The sequence below is a fragment of the Prunus persica genome, chromosome G2 (assembly GCF_000346465.2).
Source record: "Prunus persica cultivar Lovell chromosome G2, Prunus_persica_NCBIv2, whole genome shotgun sequence".
Taxonomy (NCBI): Eukaryota; Viridiplantae; Streptophyta; class Magnoliopsida; order Rosales; family Rosaceae; genus Prunus; species Prunus persica.
In genome coordinates, this window is record NC_034010.1 from 23,082,854 (window position 1) to 23,104,728 (window position 21,875).

Here is a 21,875-nt window from a genome sequence, read left to right on the forward strand (position 1 = left end):
CTCACAAGTATTCATTTCTATTTCATTTTTTTACCCATAAAACAAGACAAATGGCTTCTGTGGCAAAGAGATTTTGAGCAACTTAAGGAATTTTGTGAGGGCATGTGGTCAGATTCTAAGGCAAAGAGATTTTGAAGACCAAACTCATCCATTTTCTCTGCTTGGTATTGTGTTTCAAGTGAATTTGTTTATGAAGTCTGTACAAACAGAGGAGGTCAAGGAGAGGACATTGGAGATGTATGTCTTTACCTTCACTCCCCTCAGTAGTAGATAAAAAGAATATTTCTTTAAAAGATATTCCTAGTTGAAACCATCTATTTTCTATTTTTATATGTATAATCTCGTACCGCATGAGAAAAATACTAATTGATAATTGTATTTGCATATCTATGACAACATTCACATGTGTCGCTAATTTTTCGAATAGGACCATCTGTTAACCGATCTAATAAGAATTTCTATCATTATGTGACAATTTCCAAATAATGCAAAGGATTCCAAAATTATAAAACACTGCTCAAATGCCTAAGAATCATATCCATACTGAATTTGGTTTTATCTCAGCTGCAAGGTGAAGATCATACATGAAATGAACAAAACATGAAATATCACCACATAAAACTAACAAGAACAGGAGAATCATTCTCAATACATTGTTAACTGCCTATTTAACTAAGGACGTTCTTTTTCTTTTTTTTTCCAAAAAAAAAGACTAATGATATTCCTTTGCACTGTTAAGGGCCAGCTTCTCAATTTCTCTTTCAGGTTGCCTTTTTGATCCAAAGACGAAGTCTTTCACACAACCTTCAGCAGACTCCCTCTTAATCTGCCATCACAACTTTGTGCCATTAGCTTTCCAAACACTCAACGTACACCAAGTATAGAAATTATTCAACAAAACCGATATCTATCAAAAAAACCTATGACAATCGCAAATTACCAATGAAGAAATTGAAAGTTTTCTAAGACAGAGGAAAAAGGAACATGAACGCAGAGAAGAATCACAGCTCAGCTAAAGGCATCCTGCCTTATAATATAGATGGTGAGACAAAACATGCTTTACGTTAAACAATCTAGTCTTGAACTACCTAATAATACCTCAGCACTAATCTTAGCCATAATCTGCTTCAAAGGCCAAGATGCTATCCTTACAGACAGAAACAAATTTTTAAAAAAGACAATCAACAACACCTCTAGCAGGCAAGGTACTTTGCAATAACAAACTCCTTTCATGTCTGCACCTATTTCTAAATTCTGACTCGGAAAATTTGTCACTATTCCATTGAGCATCATATAGTTCTAGTTTCATGAACACTCCTACAAGCAGTCTACTACACAAACTGGTTCACGTTATCATTTTGATAATGAGATATGGCAACAGGAGAGACGTCGTATAACAAAATCAGTTCAAATCACATAACCCAAATTTGGTCCACAACTAGCAACTGAAGTTCAAGCCCAAAATCTAAAGACCCCAAAATTTTGAACTAAAAGTGCAAACAAGAAGAGAAAATTGTAACCCCAAGACTAATTTTCATTTTCTCCCTACCATTTCTTAACAGGATCCAGTAGTAATTTTACAGAAAGAAATTGCCCGAAGAACAAAGAACATACAGGGTCCAGAGCATTGGGCCCAAAGCCATAATCAGCAGCCAAAGAGTAAAAGTACAGACTTTGACACTAGTTCAAATCTGAACTTGAGGGTCTGAGGTCTTTTAAGAGTCATTATATATAGTTATTTTTGCCCCTGTCTATATATTGAGAGGAAAACAAATCTGAACTTGTCTTAACCACTTGCGCCATCACACGAAAACCTAAAGTCATTATGCTACTTCCCTTCCCTACATGAAAAATCACGTAATGCTCTCCTAAACTGCTATCTCAAAATCCAACATTAGGCTCTCAATATAATCTTAACAAAATTCAAGAGCATATTTTCTACTGATTTACGACAATTGAAAGGTGCCCTCATACAACAATTGTCAAGAGCATGTTCAAACAAATTAAAACCCCTACATTATCTAGCGTTTCAATCAAAATTCAAAATTGAAAAATTGCAAAAGCTATGAATAATTGAATACTAAAATTTACAATGAATGAACAGAGGCAACAGACCTTGACGACAAGGGGAGAGAGAGAATGCGTTTGGATGCTGGAGAGCGAGAACTGAAAAGTCGGCCTAGGCTGTGGCTAGGCGGGCGCAAGGCGGCTAGGAGGCTAGGCGGTGGCTAGGAAGGCGCAAGGCAGCTAGGCGGTGGCTAGGCGGGTTGGGTCTTTTTTCGGGGCCCAACCCGGAGGACGAAGCAGTGACTGGGAGAGAAAGTTCCGTCCTCTGCGAGTGCAAGCTTCGTGTTCGTTGGAATATATTTAAAGAGTATAGCCGGTCGGCTGTACTTTTAAAATATTCGAATGTAATTAGAAAGTATAGCCGTGCGGCTTCAGTTTTGCTTTGTCCAGCGCGTGCAGCATCTGCTATGAGAGCTCTTTGCTTTAAACTCAAGGAAGGAGAAAGGACGCTCTGATACCACTTGATGCATCAAGTATGAACTCGCAGAGCTTGTTACTAACTATTGTCCAATTGAATTGGACTGGTCCTGTGAGTTGAAATAGTACCAATAACAACACACTTTGAGATACTATAGTTTTTTTAGTGGGCAATTCAAATTTGAGGCAGGTGTTTTCTTATATTTTATTTTACAGGTTGTCCATCCTTGGAGACCTGTGTTTTAAACTACCCAACAATGCTAGGCACATATAAAATAATGTACCTAATTACTAGGTACATATAACATAATGTACCTAACACATAAGTAGTATACTCTACCTGATAAACATGTAGATTTTAGATAAAATGTGTGGATTTGAGTGATACAACCAATAATTGTAAAACGCCACAACAAAAACATGGGAAAAATAGTAAAATCTGGAAGATAATTAACTATCAAGAAACAAAGGAATCGAAAATGATGTGGGGGGGAACACAAAACCCGCATGTGTTAATGGTTAATTGCATCTTAATTAAAGATATTAGGTGGGAATGAACTTTATAGCAACAAAAACATGAAGACAATGAGAGTAAATTAGTGAGGAATTGTATTATCAAAGAAGAAAACATACAAACAAAATCAGTGAATAACAAAAGCTATGGCAAATAGTAAAAGAATATTTATGTACCTTATGTATTGGTTGCCATAATGCAAGAATACAAAGCTACAACATAAAGAAAGCCAACATTCATATAGGAGCATGACTGAAATATAATAGATATTTCAAAAATTATAGGAGACGTGATTTGTTCAAAAATATGGATGTATTATTGAAAAATACGTACGTACGTGTATAATAGAATATTAAAATAGGGAAAATAAAGACTCGGGTAATGGCTTGTGGATAGTGTTATAAACCACTCTTATCGATAAACGAAAATCACAGAAAAAATTTAAAAGAAAAAAAGGATCCTACTATATATATTAATTTTTTTTTAAAAATAGAATATCTAACTGTATAGCCGTGCAGCTATACGCTATAAATACAATATAATGACTACGAGATAGAATGGATCGCCTCGAATTCATTCGAAGACGACCGTCTTCTAGCCCCTCTCTCTCGTTCAGATAACCGGCAACCTCTCTTCTTCAATCCTCATCTCTCTCTCTTTCTCTCTCATAGCACCATCGTCATCTCGTCCCTGACCTTGGAGATTCCAAAATGGCTTTTTCTTTTTCCTAGGGGCAAGCGCCTTCCTAGACCGCCTAGCAACCATCTAGACCGCCTAGGGCCCGCCTAGTGACCGCCTAGCAACCGCCTAGACTGCCTAGCCCGCCTAGCCCCAGCCTTGCCCGCCTAGCCCCAGCCTTGCCCGCCTAGGCCATTTATTTATTTTCCTAAGCCTAGGCCATTTATTCAGTAATGTTAACAATATGAGTGAGTGTGTTCAAGGATTTAACTTGTAAAGAAGATTTTCGAACAACAACAGATAACCCAGAGAAGTTTCATGGAGTTATCCCAATGGTGGCTGTTGGCCAAGTAAGTCTCATGGAGATGGTGTTATCACAATGTGCTATTTGCATTAGCTCTTTATCTTTTCTGTTCTTTCTGTTCACGTCTTGTTTTCATTTGTCTCTGTTACGTGCTATGTTTATTTTTCTACTTGAAGCCTAGTGCTAGTTCTATTTGACTGAGACCTTTCACTTACATTTCATGAACATTAGTACCCACTTTATATGAGTAGACATAGTATCTTTTATTCTAAACATCTTTATTTGCTGATTGTAACCACTTTTCCAATCGAATCTTCTGGTATATAAATGTTGTGGGATACATTTCTGAATGTAATTTGGGAAAGTGTGCCAAATGGTTGTGCTATTCATGATATTTTGATGGTTGTTCACAGAATTCTGAATGTGTTTGTTAAAAAACAATTGGTTAATGTTGTTGCATCCTGTCTTGTAGCACTGCTGTGGTTGCTTACTGCAGCATGTATCAAGACGGGGGAGGCCTCAGACTGCTAAGAGAGCAATTGAACAGGTGAAGCAGCGGCTCTCAAAAGACGAGTGGCCAGAATACTATGATGGCAAGGCAGGGAGATATATCGGGAAGCAAGCGAGGAAGTACCAGACTTGGAGCATCTCAGGATATCTGGTAGCTAAACTGATGATCGAGAACCCAGCCAATCTTTCACTAATCTCGCTTGAAGAGGACAAGAAGATAGCCAAGCCAAGGCTCACCCGCTCCGCTTCCTTTTGAGTCAAACCAGTGGCAGCAGCATACATGATGCATTACAGGTATATGAGATTTCTCTTTACCCATGAATGCTGGACGGAAACTAGCTGATTAAACTGATAGAGTTGCAGTTTTGTGATTCATTAACATGATTTGCTAGTATGGTACTGAGATATACAGCCCCTGCATTTTCCTTTTCAGTTTCTTAATATCTGGTTTTGAATAGTAAATGGTCTATAGGCATTTTGGAAAGTAATGCAACATGGCCATTGTTCTGCTTACCAACTATTTGGCTAAGTATTTCAAGCTTTTATGGTGGGAATTTGGCTCCTATTTTCCTGCCAAATTCAGTTTGATAGGTGTGCAAATATTTTTCTTTGTGTTGTTGATAAAATTATTTTTGCAAATGTGCCAAATTGTGATTTGGGGAAATAAGTAATGTGGGAAACAATATATATTCAAAAGGCTTGTAGCTCAAGTGGTTAAGACCAGTTCAGATTTGTTTTCCTCTCAATATATAGACAGGGCCAAAAATAACTACGTATAATGACTCTTAAAAGACCTCGACCCTCGAGTTCAGATTTGAACAAGTGTCAAAGTCTGTACTTTTACACTTTGGCTGCTGATTATGGCTTTCAGCCCAATGCTCTCGACCCTGTATGTTCTTTGTTCTTCAGGTGATTTCTTTCTGGAAGGGTGAAAATGAAAATTAGTTTTGGGGTTACAATTTTCTCTTCTTGTTTGCACTTTTAGTTCAAAATTTTGGGGTCTTTAGATTTTGGGCTTGAACTTGAGTTGCTAGTTGTGGACCAAATTTGGGTTATGTGATTTGAACTGATTTTGTTATACGACGTCTCTTCTGTTGCCATATCTCATTATCAAAATGATAATGTGAACCAGTTTGTGTAGTGGACTGCTTGTAGGAGTGTTCATGAAACTAGAACTATATGATGCTCAATGGAGTAGTGACAAATTTTCCGAGATAGAATTTAGAAATAGGTGCAGACATGAAAGGAGTTCGTTATTGCAATGTACCTTGCCTGCTAGAGGTGCTGTTGATTGTCTTTTTTAAAAATTTGTTGTTTCTGTCTGTAAGGATAGCATCTTGGCCTTTGAAACAGATTATGGCTAAGATTAGTGCTGAGGTATTATTAGGTAGTTAAAGACTAGATTGTTTAACGTAAAGCATGTTTTGTCTCACCATCTATATTATAAGGCAGGATGCCTTTAGCTGAGCTGTGATTCTTCTCTGTGTTCATGTTCAGGTTCTTTTGATAGATATCGGTTTTGTTGAATAATTTCTGTACTTGGTGTACGTTAAGTGTTTCGAGGGCTAATGGCACAAAGTTGTGATGGCAGATTCAGAGGGCGACAGAGTCTGCGGAAGGTTGTGTGAAAGACTTCATCTTTGGATCAAAAAGGCAACCTGAAAGAGAAATTGAGAAGCTGGCCCTTAACAGTGCAAAGGAATATCATTAGTCTTTTTTTTGAAAAAAAAAAATTTGAACATCCTTAGTTAAATAGGCAGTTAACAATGTATTGAGAATGATTCTACTGTTCTTGTTAGTTTTATGTGGTGATATTTGGACCTTATGTGGTGATAGTTCATGTTTTGTTTCATTTCATGTATGATCTTCACTTTCTGCTGAGATAAAACCAAATTCAGTATGGATATGATTCTTGGGCATTTGAGCAGTGTTTTATAATTTTGGAATCCTTTGCATTATTTGGAAATGGTCACATAACGATAGAAATTCTTATTAGATCGGTTAACAGATAGTTCTATTCAAAAAATTAACGACACATGTGAATGTTGTCATAGATATTCAAATACAATTAGTGAATAATTAGTATTAAATATTTTAATTGACTTCATGAATTATATTACTTAATAAATAGTAATTAAAATTTTCTATTTTTTTCTTTAACAAAATATCTAAACACTAATAATTGACAAAGTAAATAATATAACTAAAACATAACTACTAATTAAAGTAATTAAAAAAGAGAAATCCATATTATGCTACTTAAGGGGTATCGCCGCATGGCTATACGTTTAAGATATATGGGGTAGAGCCGCGCGGCTATACTTGTACTATATTATATTTTTGGAGTATAGCCGAAAAAAATTCTACTTCGGGGTATAGCCGCGCGGCTATACGGTGAAGATATTCTATTTTTGGAGTATAGCCGCCCGGCTGGACTCTAAAAATATTCTATTTTGGAGTATAGCCACACGGCTATACGTTTAAAATATTCCATTTTTGGAGTATAAGTATAGCCGTGCGGCTAGATGTTTAAAATATTATATTTATAGACTCTTCAAATATATTTCCACATTACACCAACAATAAAAATATGGATTTCTCTGTAGGCTTATATTTTGAGGTGCCTTTTGTGAAAATCCCACATCGAAAATCCACACTCCAATAAAGGTGTTTATAAACAAAGCCCCTGATATGCATAAGAATATGTATAGTTATTGCATTTGCTATAATATACCTTACTGGTGACTTACATAAGCACCTGATATGCATGATTATCAAGATCAAGCATCATTGTGTTACATAAGCACTTGGGATTTTATTTTGTTGCAAATTTAGAAAACCTGCCTTCATTTTAGTGGAGTTTATTTCGCCAGTGTATGTTCCCAATCAAATGTTATTACGAAGCGTCAAAATACAGATGATTTTTCCACATTCCAGTTTTCTTTTTCCTTGCAAAAGGAGTTGAATCTAAAATCTACAAAAATGACCTCATGTAATACTACTTGAGCTGCATCATCATTTGGTTTGCTAATGTACTTTTTTTTATTAGAAGATGGTGTCTTGCATTTCCCTTTGAAGAGGAACTAGGAAATATTGCAAGCGTTATTGCTGTCACCAAAATGGACTAAAACCCTTCAGTTTGGGACAGTGATACTTGTCATGCATGGCTTTGGTGCAATAGTTTCTTAGGAAGAAGCCTATGATCTTAAAGACCTGAATATTCATACCTTACCTAGTTGGAAAAAGAACAGGCTTCATTTGTTTTGGTCATTGGTGTACACATATGGTTTCATACTTCTAGAATGTTTAGAGATGATGGGAAAATTCTTGCATACAATCAGCTTATGTATACACTGTCACTCTCACATTCAACATCTCAAATGTACTATACACCCATATATATGCAAAACTTTCACTTGAGGAGGATATCTTTGTGGATCGACCAAAATATAAGCCAACTCTGTTTACCCTAGTTTCCGAATTTTTTTCGTTCTTTACTGAGTGGCAAAAGTAAAGCAATGCAAATCTACTTTAGCTACTGTTGAAAATACCGATGATAGAGAAAAAGGGAATTAAAGACAGGATTGTTCCGCAATAAGATACGAGGATGAACTCATAACATTTTCTGTGTTCGGACAAAAATGCTGCAGGTTAAAAACCCATGTATGCATACCAAACAGGAGTTTCTAATCCCGGTATATCGTATATAGGAATCTGTATTGTTGTTGCAGTTGCTATAATGGACCTCATTGGTGACTTAATGTCTGATGTGCATGATTTCCAAGTTCAAGCATCGTTGTTTTCGATTTCCTCAATTTAATAACCATTTATCTGAATTTAGGATTTTTGTTGCAAATTTAGAAGGAAAAAAAAAGTTATTTTCTCATGTAAATGTACCCAGAATACCAATAAAATGTTATTGCAAAGTTACAAGCCAATGCCACTTGATCTGAACTCTAAAAAAAGATATCTCTCGTCCCAATATTACTTGACCTAAAATTTATGGGCAAATTAGAAACTTGTATTTTGATAATGGAAAGCCACAAAAAATCTTGAGTTTCTTTTGGAAGAGGAACTAGGAAATATGCAACAAATTTCCCACTCATGGCAGCACAGTTGTTCTTAAATGGCCAGGAAGGAAGAAAAGATTTAATTGGAAGTATATTGGACCACCAACATGCTGACCCTATCTTGACACTGTTTTATGGACTAACACTCTCCACAATCATCTCATCGCGTGAACAACACATAACCGGTAAATATGAAAGGTGAAGCGTATACCATCACCCTACCCCGGGATAAGATGCAAAAGAAATCAAATCCACTCCAATAGTTTGCCAGCTTTTACAATCTTAGTGCATGTATTTCAACTTTAGCAGTTGGTTTCGCATAAGTTTTGTTGCATTGATAAATTAGCAAGTTGATCAAAGTCACGTTGAACTTAGATTAGAGGTTCTCAAAGTCTAAATTCAGCTTAAATCGACTCTTATATCAAATCATCCTCATTACGTGTAGAATCGCCTGCTCTTGGACTCATTATAGTTGTAGCAACATCACTCTAAGGCCGGAGTCATAGATTTGTTGGGCATGATAAATAAGTAGGGATAAGCAACTCGGCCAATTTATGATTCATGTTGGATTGATTTAAGCATCAACCTAATAGCATAATCGAACTAAACAAATCTATTAATTCAATTCAGTTTTCAAACTAGTATGATAGGATAAAATTATACACCAATCTTAACCAAAAACAAAATACCGATAAACCCAATCAAGTTCATTTTGTTATCCTTTTCAAGTTGCAGTGCAACAAATAAAAGATAAATCGGTAAAAACTAGTAATAACTCTGAAAAAGTAAAAAATTAAACGGGGATAATAAAGACTCGGTAAATATATCATATATGACATATGATATTACTAGTTTGAGGTCCACAAATTATAATTTCCCTGTTACATATAGTAGATATGCACCTTAATTAATACAAATATATTAGTAATAAACACAAATAAATCACATATGACAATCTTAACTACCATTGAGGTGCTTAATGTCATCTATGAGAACTCATGCAGTTTCAGAGCTGGTAAGGAGGGCATTTGTTAAAACTGATTTGGAGACTATAATCTTTCTGACTGATATCATAAATTCCCAATTCTTTTAGGCAAAGTGTTAAGACAAACATAAGAGCAACACAACCATGTACAGGATCTGTTCTTGATTGCCGCTTTCGCTTATACGTTAGCAACACTTTGCTTCCCGACATTTAAGCTTTCAAAAAGAAATCTTGCTGCAATTCCAAACACTTGGACCGCATTTTTCACATGAAATTTGTTTTTGTTCCACTATGTTCAGTCTCATTTCAACACAGAAAAACCTGCATATGTTAAGGAAGAATATCCAATTAACTAAACAGCAAGTCATGACTCATATAGTTAGTACAGTTATGAGTAGCAACAATCTGAAATAGTGACTGAAAAGTACTTGTGTCAAAGTGCACTGAACATGTGTGAAAATGTTAAAAAGCCCTTGCTCGAGTATCAAGCTGAAATAATTTTGATAGATATGATTTGTCTGATGGTCTGATCTTATCCCTTCTGAGGTTATAGGAATTTTTCATAGGAAGAACCTACAAACCGCATCAGGGGATTCTCAAAAAAAAACTTTAAAATTTATCTCATTATTAACTTAACCACCATAAATGTCATTTACCCTTAAAAACCCCACCTAAACTTCCCCTTAAATAAAAATTCAGCTTCTCTTGAAATACAGGAACTCCATAAAACAGTCAAGTTACATGATGGGTGAAAGATTAATCCATGCGCGGTAAAATCTTGGATATCCAAGAGGATCAAATCTATCAAAAGCTTCCTGTCATCAACGCTTACAGCAAAGGATTTCTACACAGATTCTGTGATTGTTATTATAGATCATCTTGCAAGTATAGCAAGAGAAAATCAATAGCCCAAGTTTCAGTTGTCCTATCGGAGTGGCTATTAATGTCATCTGTGAGAACTCATGCAGTTTTAGAGCTGGTAAGGAGGGCATCTGTTAAAATTGATCTGGAGACTCTATAATCTTTTTGACTGATATCATAAATGATCAATTCTTTTAGTAGCTAGTTTTATGGGGCAAAGTGTTAGACACGCATTAGAGCAACACAACCATGTAGCGGGAATGAAAATATTAATATGGATGGTAGGAGTGACTTCTAAAGGACAATTAAAAATCAATACAAAAGAAAAACACTGGGAGTGAACCCTGTTAGTGATAAGTTAACAGAAGTTAATGTGATAGGAACATGTACAACATAGACCACCAAATGTACCTATAACCGAAGGAAGACTAGTTAAAGATAAATAAGGGCATGTACGATGGTGAGGCTTAGCTATCAACATCCCTAAGGAAAGGACAATCACTCATTATGTCAGACACCTGGCCAGGCTTGAGGCATGCATGGTTCTCCCAATACGATTGGCCTTTTTATTTTCTGCCTGCAATGTAGGCGAAATCAAATAGATCTCTAGATAATGATCCACTGTCAATCACTCTTGGTCTTCACCTCTTAAGTTCCCAGATTTTCTTCTCACTTGGTAGTTGGAATTTAGAGCGCTATTTTCTGTTCACAAATACTATGACTGTCCCCCCACAGTGCATTTCTATTATCTGTGCTATGTCCACAAACTCAAAATAAGAAGTCAACTTCAGAGTTGAGACTTTTATAATGATGCTTCATCTTAGACTCCGCGCAAATTTTATACAGAGGGAGCAGGTCACAAGTAAGGAGTAAAATGCACTCATCAAACCTAGATAATTATTTATGCATTTCGTAGCTCCTCTATACCAACTGTACCAACTTCATGAACTTCAATTACTTGTGGTCCCACACTCCCCTTGTGAAGTATTTCCGATGAAACCTTTCCTTGAGGCTTATCATTATCATATGTACTCATAAAAACTGCCTGGTGTCCCATCCAGCCTAAAATACTGTTGCACTAGATTAGCTAGGCTCTGTATGACCTTATAAAGCCTTTCAAGAACTTCAGGTGTTGCACCATAACACGAAAACCTAAAGTCATTATGCTACTTCCCTTCCCTACATGAAAATTCACGTAATGCTCTCCTAAACTGCAATCTCAAAATCCAACATTAGGCTCTCAATATAATCTTAACAAAATTCAAGAGCGCATTTTCTACTGATTTACGACAATTGACAGGTGCCCTCATACAACAATTGTCAAGAGCATGTTTAAAAAATTAAAACCAATACATTATCCAGCGTTTCAATCAAAATTCAAAATTGAAAAATTGAAAAAGCTATGAACTATTGAATACTAAAATTTACAATGAATGAACAGAGGCAACAGACCTTGACGACAAGGGGAGAGAGAGAATGCGTTTGGATGCTGAAAAGCGAGAACTGAAAAGTCGGCCTAGGCGGTAGCTAGGCGGTAGCTAGGCGGCTAGGCGGATAGGCGGTGGCTGGGCGGGTGCTAGGCGGCTAGGCGGGTTGGGTCTTTTTTCGGTGCCGAACCCGGAGGACGAAGCAGTGACTGGGAGAGAAAGTTCCGTCCTCTGCGAGTGCAAGCTTCATATTCGTTGGAATATATTTAAGGGAGCTTCACTAATATACTCAAAATGGGAGCTAAAATTATAAAAAAACCCTACATGGAATGCGCTTTAGAAATACACCCAAAATCCATTTACTATATAAAAAATTAGTGTTGAAGTTCCTATAAATTACAGGACTGCCACTGATGCCCAACAGAAAAAAAAAAAAAAAAAAAAAAAAACTCAAAAAACACCTAAAACAAGCCCAGCCCAATTTTATAAAAACACCCAAACTTTTTTTTTTTTTTTTTTTGGTTACAAAAAGTCCAAACATTTTATTACAACATAAAACTGTCTCGAAAACCGTAACTTCAAGCATGCATCTTCATTAAACCATCTCTGCAAAACGTCTCTTCATTTCACCGTCTTCATCATTTATGCAAACTGAAACTCCATAACTACCACCAAACTTGATCTACTTTCAAAAACCAACACCACACACTAACCTCCACCTACAAAACAAAGACAAAATTTCAGAGAACAATTTCAACAAGAAAAGGCTTCAGAGGTAAGACATTTAAAAACCAAACCTTTAGTATAATGTTGACTAATTGCTATAAAGTTCCAGTCTATGGTAATAACAGTATTTTAGATTCGAATCCAAGACAAAATCTTGAAACTATATTGGATTTTCACTATTGGACTAACTGCATATGACTATAAAATAGTCAGTTTTCAGCAACTCAAAAAAGAAAGAGATATTTAGTCAAATACAGATTCTTAACACTTTACTGTCATGTTGATTAATTGTTGTAAAGTTCCAGTATAAGGTAATAACATTGCTTGTTTCCTATGGAATCCTATTTCTAATGCATGTCGACCACTATAAAGTTCCAGTCTAAGGTAATAACACTCTTAGTTTCCTATGAAATCCTATTTTTAATGCATATCTACCACTGTAAAGTTTCAATCTAGGGTAATAACAGTATTTTAGATTCGAATCTAGGACAAAATCTTGAAACTATATTGGATTTTCATTATTGAACTGAGTGCATAGGACTATAAAATGGTCGGCTTTCAGCAACTCAAAAAAGAAAGAAATATTTAGTCATATACCCATTGTTAACATTGCTAGTTTACTTTCATGTTGATTAATGGCTGTAAAGTTCCAGTATGGGGTAATAACACTGATCGTTTCCTTTGAAATCCAATTTCGAATGCATGTCTACCACCGTAAAGTTCCAGTATAGGGTAATAACACTACTTGTTTCCAATGAAATCCTATTTTGAATGCATGTCTACCACTATAAAGTTCCAATATGGGGTAATAACACTGCTTGTTTCCTATGAAATTCAATTTCTAATGCATGTCTACCATTGTAAAGTTCCAGTATAGGGTAATAACACTACTAGATTCTTCTGAAATCCTATTTATAATGCATGTCTACTCCTTATAAAGTTCCAGTATAGGGTAATAACACTGCTAGATTCATCTAAAATTCTATTTCTAATGCATGTCTACTCCTTGTAAAGTTCCAGTATAGGGTAATAACACTTCTAGTTTCATATAAAATCCTATTTCTAATGCATGTCTACCACGGTAAAGTTCCAGTATAAAGTAATAACACTGCTTGTTTTCTATGAAATCCTATTTCTAATTCATGTATGTAAAGTTCCAATATAAGGTAATAACATTGCTACCTAACAACAAATTATAGTCGACTCAAAAATCAATAGTGCATAAACAGAAAAAACACGAATATACTCAGATTCAATTGAAAAAAAATACCTCAATTAATATGATAACCGAATCAAATATCACAAATTTGTAACCACAACTCAAACCAAACACAAAAGCAAATCCACAACCAAACAAAATCTGAAATCAATCCAAATTATAAACATAAAGAAATTAAAATCACAATTTAAAACTCAAACGAATATCTAAATACAAATTAGAACGAAATCAGAAAATCCAATAGCTTATCTCCAAATCGACAATAACAAAAATAAACATATAAAATCAAGAAGAATGAGATCTACGTTTCAAATTTAAACTCCAAAACTACAAAAATTATGATAACTTAACCAGCAACTTAATTAATTGAACATGAAATCACCCAAATCAAACTACAATAAAATCAAATATGAATTCAAATTAAAAAAAAATCAAATACCTCAAAATCGAAGATCGCAGATTGAATAGGATTTTCTACTAAGCCAAGTCACCAATGCACCATGAGCCATTTCATCCCCTGAATCCACCAAGTCATTGTTCATTTGCTCATGTTGCAAATCCTCCAAATTTTTCACAGATCCAACATCTAATGGATTGCCAGTGCCAGTGCGTCTGACTTTAGCTTTTGTCGTGCCATTTGGACTAACATGCTTGAAGGCAGAGCCTTCGTCAACTCCATCTTCCAAAGCATTACTGCTTGATGTTCCCTGAATTGAGATGGCTACAAGTTTTGATCCACGGGCTTGGAAAGGGGTCTCTTAGTTTTCCTATATCCAAAAGATGAATTAAGTAGAATTAGAAGAAATAGTTACCTTACACAATCAGAATCCTATGACGTCATCATTCTTATTCTTTTTTAGAGAGAGATATATATATATATATATTTGAGAACAGAGCTTAGGATTTCATCGTCAAAACTGAGGTGGAAGAACAAAAACTGAAAATTGGGGTTGAAGATGAAGATGAGAGACTGGAGGTGGTGAGTTCTGATATGGTGTTTATTAGGAATTCCAATTTTATGTTAAAAGGGTAATAAAGGTATTTCATCTTATAATTAAATTAAAAAATATACAGCTGTTGATTTTTGGGTTTATTTTGGGTGTGTTTATATACATTAAATAGTATAGGGTATTTTTATAGTTTTATGCCTAGAAATGGGTATTTAACTAATTTTCTATATATTTAAAGCGTATAGCCGCTCGGCTGTAATTTTAAAATATTCGAATGTAATTAGAAAGTATAGCCGTGCGGCATCATTTTTGCTTTGTCCAGGGCACGTGCAGCATCTGCTATGAGAGCTCTTCGCTTTAAACTCAAGGAAGGATGCAAAATGCAGAAAGGACGCTCTGATACCACTTGATGCAGTTCAAGTATGAACTCGCAGAGCTTGTTACTATTTTTTTCCCTTGTGGATTTCCTTACTACTCTTCAACTTGTTTCTTACTTGTTTTGCACTTCAAAGTACGCTGATAATCTCGTTGGCTAAAAATGTATGTGAATAATTTCACAATCTACTGTCTACTAGATCCCTCCACTAGTTTATGAATCTTCGAGGTAATTTATTTCATGAAAAAGTAAACTAAAGTCATAATTTCATTTAATATGGAGAAAGAGTATGCCTTCTGCCATTACTCAGACTATTTTTTTTTTTTTAATTTCTTGCTGAAGATATGATAGAGATTCATGGTCATTTCAGAATCCTCATGGTGGTTTTGGATTATTAAGCATATCTTATTACATGGGCTTCTTCTTGTTCTAGGAATAGTATGCTGATAATATTGCAGAAGCCTCAGGAATATGATTTGATGTGGTAGAAATAGACCAGCTTGACCAAATGAGAATACAGTATGCTGATTATTTGCCGATATGCTCTACGTTTTACTTGTTTGGTTGGCAGATTGGGGACCGAAGGTTGATGTTGTTGTTTTTTGTTTTCTTGACCTTGTTTCAAATTATGAACCCCCAGATTCACTTGCGGAGTGGCTTGAAGCTGGTGAACAGCCTGTCTATATTGGATTTGATAGCCTTGTGAGTTTGTTGCAGCTTTCTCTATTCATGTTTAATATTCTTTGCCCAGTTCTATCCCAGAGTAGCTCTGTTTGTCCTTACCCTAAAAAAATTACTTGTTCCTTCCCAATTAAAACAATCAACCAAAGCCACAATCTCCAAAGAGTGACCACCTTCATGTTGGTCCCCAACGAATCGACAGATGACAGATGACAAATCGACCCTTTGGTTGTTCAGTTGTTCAATATCTAATTTGACTGAGGCATGTCTAAAACATGCAGAGTATACCTCTGAATTGCATAGTTAAGGTTACTTGATTGTGCATTTGATTGAAATGGTAAATTGTCTTGCTTGCTAAATTTTTTTTTTATGTGCATTGTATTAGCCTCTTGAAGAACCAGAGAAAATGATCAATATTATTCTTCAAGCTCTGGAAATAACTGGACAGAGAGGCGTCATCAACCGAGGCTGGGGTGGCCTTGGTAATTGTAAGTCCTGATTCTTAAAAAAAGATTATTTTCAAGCACATTGTATTCTTATGCTTCTTTACTTCTGAAAGCCTTCCTATATTTCTCTTCTTAGTGGACAATTGCCCCCTTGATTGGCTATTCCAACGATGATCTGCTGTGGTAAATTTCAATGCTTTTAATTCTTTTTAAAGTTATTGCAATTCAATTGCTATAGTTGTACAAGAAAATCTGTCTTTAGGTCAAACTACATTAATGTATTTGATACACAACAATTTCTCCTGAAGCCACTTTTGGTGGGGCTTTTAACCCTAGGGCCACTCCAGAGGACCCTAGGGTATAGCCGCATCAAAAAAAGAGTACATATTTAAAGGATCGCATCAAAAAATGACAATAAAAAAGGATCGCACATATTTAAGATTCAATCTATTATAAAGACGGCATTCCTGCATTCATATGAAGTAAATCGATGTGATAAACATGTCAATGATAAAAACTCTAGATTGAGAGTTTGGAAGTGTTCCAAATTATGTCCGGCAAATGATCTTCTTGCTTCTTCTTCTTCTGCTTCTTCTTCTTCTTTGCATTTTTGCTTGATTTGCCAGAACACAGGAACCAACTCATGGCTTGTTCTTCTATCTCTTTACCTCAAATATTACTTGAGAGGCAGAGTTGGTTTAAAATTCACAGAGACGCTATTCATTCCACTATATAACTTTTCATTCATGAACCCTTTTTGCAAAGGTACCCTTTTGTCTTTGGAAAATACACACTCCTTTTCTCCGGTTATTCATCTCTTATCGCAGGGTTGTTCTTTAGTCGCGCTCAATCATGACAATATATATTTCAGACACAGTGAGGCACTTCCTTATTTTACAGATGGAGTATCTAGCAGACATTCTGATAAGAGCAGAACCGTTGGCCACTGGTTTGGCATCAGATGTGCATGGGAAGGTATGTGCTGGAACACATTTTGTCACTTCACCAGATTGAATTTTCTATAAAATAGCTTCTCTAATATGGAAAAAGCAAGAGTCTATTTCCTTTCTAATATGGAACAGTCCTATAGCGAGTTCACTGGTTTTCACCCCATGGTTTTTCATTTCATGCATCTCTTCACCAGGATAGATTGCTAGAAACTAGAAAGTATGTCTGTCAAATCATTCATGTATTGAGGTGCCTTTTGTGAAAGTCCCACATCGAAAATACACACTTCTATAAAAGTGTTTATAAACAAAGCACTGATAATCAAGTGAGTATTGTTAACATTGGGGAGTTGAGCTAATAGCCTAGGCTATGGGCTTTGCTTTCATTAATAATAATTATATTAATTTTAAATTGTGAAGAAATTTTAAAACCAAAACAAAAAAAGATTTTCTTTTAATAAAGAGTATAGCCGCGCGGCTATACTATTTATAATATAAAAAAAGACCAGCCCAGAGCATAGGCCCACGTGTCAAAAGGGTAGAGCCGCACGGCCGTACAATTTTTTGAAAAAAAAGGGGGGGAAACGAGTATAGCCGGGCGGCTAGACTATTTCATGGGAAAAAAAAAGGGCGGGGGGGAAGAAGAATCTGGTACAGCCCGGCCTCAGCGCCTGTGCGCCACGTGTCAAACAAGTAAAGCCGCACGGCTATACTATGTTTGAAAACAATTAAGAAAAACTGAGTATAGCCGTGCGGCTATACTGTTTAAAAAATATAGATATATTACTTTTATTCAATAATATGTGAGAATATGTATATAATACGTGAATTTTGTGTGCCTCATTGACATTTTTGTAAAAAATACGCATATTAAACATGAGAAATACGTGCGGACGTGTATAATACATTATTAAACGTGAAAGTACCAAGATCTTTATACGTATAATAATTTTGGAAAACTAGAAATTCGAAAAGGGACAATAGTTACTCGAGTAATGGCCTAATAGTAAGGGATTGAGCTCTTGGGCTATGGAGAAATTTAATTGAGACACCCAAACGATTTCACAAAACACTTAATAAATAGAAATTAATTATTTTGTGCACTTTTTCTTTAATTTTTTTGCATCAAATAGTAATTAAAATATAATTACTAACTAAAGTAATTCAAAAAGGATAAGATATTACTTAATTAAAGAGGTAGGCCCAAAAAAAAGAGAGTAAAGAAACTAAATTTTAAATTGTGAAGATATTTTAAAACCAAAACAAAAAAAGATTTTCTTAATAAAGCGTATAGCCGCGCGGCTATACTATTTATAATATAAAAAAAAGACCAGCCCAGAGCATAGGCCCACGTGTCAAAAGGGTAGAGCCGCCCGGCCGTACAATTTTTTGAAAAAAAAAGGGGGAAAAACGAGTATAGCCGGGCGGCTAGACTATTTCATGGAAAAAAAAAAGAGGGGGGGGGGGGGAAGAAGAATCTGGTACAGCCCGGCCCCAGCGCCTGTGCGCCACATGTCAAACAAGTAGAGCCACACGGCTATACTATGTTTGAAAAAAATAAAGAAAAACTGAGTATAGCCGTGCGGCTATACTGTTTAAAAAATATAGATATATTACTTTTATTCAATAATATGTGAGAATATGTATATAATACGTGAATTTTGTGCGGCTATACTATATATAACAAAATATAGTAGAGGCGCGAGGCGTTACGTTTTTTATTTTATAAATTGAATTTAATATATAGTATACACGAGCGGCTATATTCTTTTACATACGTGTTCATATATATGTACACACACACATATGTAGGTACGTATTTTTCAACAATACATTCGTGTTCTATACACGTCTCACGTTTTCTTTAAAAAGCAAACATACAATAGTCGTGTTGTACATGTACGTACGTATTTCTAATATTTTATACTAGTATTTTTTATAAAATTTTCAGTAACACACACAAATTCACGTATTATGCCAATAATTCTCACGTATTATTGAATAAGAATAACATATGGTATAAAAATTATATTAAAATATCAAATAGTGGAATATTCATATCTACTTTGGATATGTTGCAAATTGATATCCATAAGGTACAAACCAATGCAACTAGGAGGGTCCTTTTTTGTATTTTTAAAATTTTTTATTATTTTTAAAAAAAAAGAAAAAAAAAGAGTACAGCCGCACGGCTATACTCAGTTTTGAAATTTTTATTAAAAAGAAACTTGTTGACACGTGGGCATAATGGCTGGGGTTTTTTTATATATTTAAAAACAGTATAGCCGCACGGCTATACTCTGTTTTGAATTTTTTTTAAAGAAATATATGTGTTGACACGTGGCCCCTATTGGTTGGGGGACTTTTTTCACATTTAAAAATAGTATAGCCGGGCGGCTATACTCTGTTTTGAAATTTTTTTTATTAGAAAGGAATGTGTTGACACGTGGGCATAATGGCTGGGGCTCTTTTTTTATATTTAAAAATAGTAGAGCCGCACGGCTATACGCGGTTTGGAATTTTTTTAAAAGAAATGTATGTATTGACACGTGGGCATAATGGCTGGGGTCTTTTTTTATATTTAAAAATAGTATAGCCGCTCGGCTATACTCGGTTTTGAATTTTTTTTAAAGAAATATATGTGTTGACACGTGGGCATAATGGCTGGGGGTCTTTTTTTATATTTTAAAAAAGTATAGCCGCACGGCTACACTCTGTTTTGAATTTTTTTTAAAAAGACACGTGGCCCCTATTGGTTGGGGGACTTTTTTTATATTTAAAAATAGTCTAGCCGTGCCGCACGGCTAGACTATTTCATGGGGAAAAAATAGTATAGCAGCACGGCTATACTATGTTTGAAAACAATTAAGAAAAACTGCGTATAGCCGTGCGGCTATACTGTTTAAAAAATATAGATATATTACTTTTATTCAATAATATGTGAGAATATGTATATAATACGTGAATTTTGTGTGCCTTATTGAAATTTTTGTAAAAAATACGCATATTAAACATGAGAAATACGTGCGGACGTGTATAATACATTATTAAACGTGAAAGTACCAAGATCTTTATACATATAATAATTTTGGAAAAGTAAAAATTCGAAAAGGGACAATAGTTACTCGAGTAATGGCCTAATAGTAACGGATTGAGCTCTTGGGCTATGGAGAAATTTAATTGAGACACCCAAACGATTTCACAAAACACTTAATAAATAGAAATTAATTATTTTGTGCACTTTTTCTTTAATTTTTTTTTGCATCAAATAGTAATTAAAATATAATTACTAATTAAATTAATTCAAAAAGGATAAGATATTACTTAATGAAAGAGGTAGGCCCAAAAAAAAAAGAGTAAAGAAACTAATTTTATATTGTGAAGATTTTTTAAAACCAAAACAAGAAAAGATTTTCTTTTGATAAAAAGTATAGCCGAACGGCTATACTATTTATAATATAAAAAGACGAGCCCAGCGCATACGCGTCAAAAGGGTAGAGCCGCGCGGCTATACGATTTTTTGAAAAAAGGGGGGAAACGAGTATAGCCGGTCGGCTATACTATTTCTTGAAAGAAAAAAAGGAAGAAGAATCTGGTATAGCCCGGCCCCATCGCCCATGCGCCACGTGTCAAAGAAATAGAGCCGCACGGCTATACTATTTTTAAAAACAATTAAGAAAAACTGAGAATAGCCGTCCCGCTATACTTTTTAAAAAATACAGATATATTACTTTTATTCAATAATATGAGAATATGTATATAATACGTGAATTTTGTGTGCCTTATTGAAATTTTTGTAAAAAACACGCGTATTAAAGATGAGAAATACGTACGGACGTGTATAATACATTATTAAACATGAAATACCAAGATCCTTATACGTATAATAATTCTGGAAAAGTAAAAATTCGAAAAGGGACAATAATTGGTCGAGTAATGGCCTAATAGTAATGGATTGGGGTCTTGGGTTATGGAGAAATTTAATCAAGACACCCAAACGATTTCACAAAACCCTTAATGAATAGAAATTAATTATTTTGTGCACTTTTTCTTTAATTTTTTTGCATCAAATGCACTTGAAACACAAAACCAAGCAGAGAAAATGCACTTGAAACACAAAACCAAGCAGAGAAAATGGGTGGGTTTGGTCTTCAAAATCTCTTTGCCTCAGAATCTGACCATATGCCCTCACAAAATTCCTTATGCTGCTCAAAATCTCTTTGCCTCAGAAGCCATTTCTCTTGTTTTACAAGTAAAAAATGAAGTAGAAAAGAATATTTGTGAGCTCTGTTTCTTCAGTTAATTTCTCTCTTCTTGCATATTGGTCTAAACTTCTCATAGGCACAATATTCTTGCAACCTTAACCCTTTCATACCATACCTTGCGATTAACTACCTGGATCGGTTCTTATCCAAGCCAGATATTCTGGTGATTAAAGAGCTTGAAGGTGTTCTTTAATTTGGTGAAGGAGGCGACAGCTTGAGGGTTTTCTTTAAAGTCGGGAAAAAAAAATGTATATTTAAAAAAAAAACCACCTGGACCCGCCTAGCTCCTAGGCGGGCGCCTAGGCTGAATTTTTTTTAAATTTTTCTGATTCTACCGCATTTAATTTGTGGTGATACACTGGAATTGGCGTAATTGTTTATAGTTGGTGCTCTTCGTTTTGAAATATGAAGCGGACAAGTGTGGGACAATTG

General features: G+C 35.1%; 3 long non-coding RNA genes across 3 annotated transcripts; all 3 read right to left on the bottom strand.

Annotated features, from left to right (window-relative positions):
* On the bottom strand, positions 447-2,336 carry LOC109947724. The gene is made up of 2 exons (XR_002270531.1): positions 2,116-2,336; positions 447-826 (listed from the first exon to the last, which is right to left on the bottom strand). It is a non-coding gene; the product is annotated as an uncharacterized LOC109947724 (long non-coding RNA).
* Positions 9,365-12,270, bottom strand: LOC109947542. Its single transcript, XR_002270311.1, has 2 exons — positions 11,859-12,270; positions 9,365-9,866 (listed from the first exon to the last, which is right to left on the bottom strand). It is a non-coding gene; the product is annotated as an uncharacterized LOC109947542 (long non-coding RNA).
* LOC109947591 lies at positions 12,335-14,352 on the bottom strand. The gene is made up of 2 exons (XR_002270368.1): positions 14,218-14,352; positions 12,335-12,552 (listed from the first exon to the last, which is right to left on the bottom strand). It is a non-coding gene; the product is annotated as an uncharacterized LOC109947591 (long non-coding RNA).